This window comes from Myotis daubentonii, chromosome X, assembly GCF_963259705.1.
Source record: "Myotis daubentonii chromosome X, mMyoDau2.1, whole genome shotgun sequence".
NCBI classification, from domain to species: Eukaryota; Metazoa; Chordata; class Mammalia; order Chiroptera; family Vespertilionidae; genus Myotis; species Myotis daubentonii.
Genome location: NC_081861.1, coordinates 118,257,564 through 118,261,975, shown reverse-complemented (window position 1 = coordinate 118,261,975; position 4,412 = coordinate 118,257,564). Strand labels below are relative to the sequence as shown.

Here is a 4,412-nt window from a genome sequence, read left to right as displayed (position 1 = left end):
TGACCTTATGACGCTCCCTAGATCTTCTCTGGGTAGATAATGGGCTGGGGAGGTGCAGCAAGTGCTGCCAAAACACGTGAAACTCACAAGAACATTGTAACTATGGTGACTACTACCTTATTTACCTCTGACACACTCTACACCGGGGATTAAGCCCGCACCCTGGGCATGTGCCTTTGACTGGAATCGAACCCAGGACCCTTCAGTCCCCAGGTCGATGTTCTATCCACTGAGCCAAACTGGCTAGGGCACATTATTGATGTTTCTATCTCTCCGTCTCCCTTCTTCTCTGAAATCAATAAAAATATATTTTTTTAAAAAAAAGAGACTGCCTCCCTCTGGACCATGGAGTTCCTTCCCTGTTTCCTACCCCTCACCTACTACAGCCCGTGCTATCTGACAGACTCTACTTTCCTCCCACACCTCCATCTTTTCTTACTCCATTGCTGGGGTCCAACCCCAGCAGGTCCAGGGGTCCCCAAAGGTGTGGACGGAGTCAGCGAAGAAGGAATGACATGGAGACAGCGTTCAGTTGATCAGTAGCCTAGCCAGGATCTCTAGCCAGGATCTCCAGCCAAGTTCTGGTCAGGATCTCCAGCCGGGTTCTGTGTCCATGTTCCCTCGCTAGGTTCTCCAGCCAGGTTCTGTCGAGGTTCTCCAGCCAGGTTCAGTCACCAGGTTCTAGTCAGGTTCTCTTGCCAATTTCTGTAGTCAGGTTCAGTCCAGGATCTTTTGCCATGTTCTCTCGCTAGGTTCTGTCTCTAGGTTCTGAGGCCAGTTTCTGTCCAGGATCTTTTGCCATGTTCTCTCCAGCGAAGTTCTTCTGTCTCTAGAGAACGTTCTGTGTAGGTTCTGTGCCTAGGTTCTGTCTCTCTTGGTTCTGTCTTCTTAGTTCTGTGTTCTGATAAGAACAGATACTACACTTGATCTTAGCCAAAAGGCCGAGAAGCGATAGTTCTGTGTTCTAAGTTCTGTCTCTTTCTGTCTTGTTACATCTGTATTTATACCAGTTGATTCAATCCTATCAATCTCTATTACAAAGGTTAGGGCGTTTCTTATCTCCATTCCAGGGAGTAAAGATTATGCAGCTTAAGCATGATTGTTCGTAGTTAAAGTGATTAATTACCCGCCTGGCACTTAGTTAAGAGGTTTTATTCCCTCTCTAACTTCGGGGGAAAATCCCTACCTGGGGAAACAACCTTTCTCAGAGACCTTGGTTAAAACACATAGTGCCAAGAAGGTGAGCAAACAAATTAAGAACAGTATGCCATATATGCCAGGTCCCTTGAAACAGCAAGCATGGACCGGCTCCCGGCACTCCACCTTCCCAAGTTCTGATTGCCTTTCCCAGGTCAAAGCAGGATGGAGGGTCTCTGCAAGAGGGAGGGGATTAGGGGCAGGAAAAACCTCCCTTGGTGGGCAACAGCATCTACCAGCAAGAAAGAAGGAACGAGAAAATCCCATTCTGTAACTAAGGACTCCAAACTTTTTAGCTGCTATTCCTCCTCCTCTCTCTCCTTCTTCTCCCTGCCCTGAGGTTTCAGTCTCTACTTATCATACACAGGAACCTCCCCAGTGATACAGATGAGAAAGGAAGGCAACTAACCTGTCCTTTGTACAGGAACCTTGCTTTCCCAGGGCTCAACTCCCTCATGCCCAGTTCAGCCTTTAAGCTCCAAACCCAATATGGATTTCTCCCTCCAAAGGCCTTTCCATTCCCCAATAGTCTCTATTCCTCAATCCTAGAATTCCAATCCCTGTCCAGATTTGGCACTGGAAGGATCTACCATCCCATTGAAAGCTGTCTTGCTTGGTCACTGTGGCTTAGTGGTTGACTGTTGACCTATGAACCAGGAGGTCACGGTTCGATTCCCAGTCAGGGCACATGCCCGGGTTGCAGGCTCGATCCCCAGTGTGGCGTGTGTGGGAGGCAGCTGATCAATGATTCTCTCATCATTGATGTTTCTACCTCTCTCCCCTCTCCCTTCCTCTCTGAAATCAATAAAAATATAGATATTTTTAAAAGTCTATCCTTTTATTTATTTTTTTCAATTAGACAGAAATCTTTAGTTTTTTAAAATATATTTCTTTATTGATTTAAGAGAGGAAGGGAGAGGGAGGAAGAGATAGAAACATCAATGATGAGAGAGAATCATTGATTGGCTGCCTACTGGGGATCAAGCCCGCAACCCGGGCATGTGCCCTTGGCTGGAATGAAACCCGGGACCTTTCAGTCCGAAGGCCGATGCTCTATCCACTGAGGCAAACTGGCTAGGGCAAAAGTCTATCCTTTAAAAAAAAAAAAAAAAAAGCTGCCTCAAGAGGTCAAGAACCTCTGAACACATATCCCCTAGAAGTATTGCTACACCTAGTGGTTCTCATCTATAGTTCTCTTAACCTAGATCCCATCTCCATTCTGCTTAAATTAACTTTTCTGTGCTAGCCTGGGAACCTGATCACATTTATATCTGCTCATTTATTATTTCTACTCATTATCTCTATCTACTTAATACAGTTTTTGAACACAGCACCTAAGACCTGTTTTAGGCATTGTACAAAACAAAGTCTCTACTTTGATAAAGGAGTCCAATCCATTGATCCAAGTCAACTTGATGAAGGTGAGTAAAAATCTCCACCCAAGCTCAAGAATTATAACACAAAGTATTGCCTGGGCCCTAACTGGTTTGGCTCAGTGGATAGAGCGTCAGTCTGCGGACTGAAGGGTCCCAGGTTCGATTCCAGTCAAGGGCATGTGCCTTGGTTGCAAGCACATCCCCAGTGGGGGGGTGTGCAGGAGGCAGCTGACCGATGTTTCTCTCTCATCGATGTTTCTAACTCTCTATCCTTCTCCCTTCCTCTCTGTAAAAAATCAATAAAATATATTTTAAATAAATGAATTAATTAAATTAAATTTAAAAAAGAAAGTAAGAAAGTGGGAAGCAGTCATTAATTCTCAAGACTTACCACCCCTAGGCAAAGAGTAGAGTATCTCTGAAAAGCAGAAGCTCTAGCATTATGCTATTAAAGGTACTGAATGAGGATTCTGGAACCTTTGGGAGAGCAGAAAAAGACTCTCAAGGGAGGTGAAGTTGATGCCCTTCTGACATTTGTCACAGTCATGGTAAAGAAGTCACCTTAAAAAGGGAAAAAAATAATACAATAAAAAAATTTTTTTAAAGTCACCTTAAGCAGAGCCACACAAAGCAGTTCCAGACAGGCCTTGAGAGTCCCTTCACATCAGGGCAGTCCTGAGATGGGAAGGAGAATTGTAAGAGACAGGAATAACCAACTAGGACAGCATCTAGGATCGATGGGCTTTGAGGATGTGCCATGAGGATGTATTATGAAGCATAAACTAAGGATTGCCACTAGACCAAAATTTTCCCTTTCCATACCAGTGGTTCTCAACCTTCTGGCCCTTTAAATACAGTTCCTCATGTTGTGACCCAACCATAAAATTATTTTCGTTGCTACTTCATAACTGTAATGTTGCTACTGTTATGAATCGTAATGTAAATATCTGATATGCAGGATGGTCTTAGGCGACCCCTGTGAAAGGGTGGTTCGACCGCCAAAGGGGTCACGACCCACAAGTTGAGAACTGCTGCCATATACAAAGTAGAACAAAACCAGAGATTCTTTAGGATTTCAAAAGGTTTTTTTTATCATTCTCCATGATTTTCTCTTTCCCTTCCTATCTCTAGCCAATGACCTTGGCCACTCCCATTCTACCAACCTCCTCTCTTACCAGCTAGAACTGAGCAACTCCTTCCCCACCATCCCTCAGGCTCTAGTCCATTGGTTCCCAATGTGGGCACAGTCCCCACAGGGGGGAAATTTGATTTTTAAGGGGGACAATTGGAGAATGAATTATTAATAGTGAATTTTTGCATTTCCTATCGTTCTAGGGGCCTCATATATAGTATATAAATATATAGTGACAAATTTATGTATTTCAGTTCTTTATGTTTTGACATTTTATTTGTTATTTTTTCATATCACTTCACATTTTTTAAACAATTTCTTAGTGATTTCTTCCTCAATACTTAACCTGTCCTTTTGTTCTTTTATTTTTCTCTTTCATGGATGCCATGTTCTTTGGAAGCTTGTTTAGACCAAGTTAATGGCCTTTTAGGATTCCTCCATGTGAATAAGAGTCACTTTTTGAATAATAAGAATTATATCACGGGGGGGGGGACATCAGGATTTTAGAGATGCTTAGGTGGGGCGTGGCCAAAATAAGGTTGGGAACCACTACTCTGACCAATTCCCTACCATCTACTCCATACTTCTTGCTCTTTGCTCTTTGACTAATCCCCATTCTCTGTGCCTTCTGATATTAGCAGTTCTGAGCATCACTCAAAAGGCATTAGCTTCTCTTTAATTGTTTAACTGTTTAAATTAATCTTATT

General features: G+C 43.2%; 1 pseudogene; it reads right to left on the bottom strand.

Annotated features, from left to right (window-relative positions):
• Positions 1-845: 845 nt before the first annotated feature.
• On the bottom strand, positions 846-953 carry LOC132225473 (U2 spliceosomal RNA; annotated as a pseudogene).
• Between the last annotated feature and the right edge of the window lie 3,459 nt (positions 954-4,412).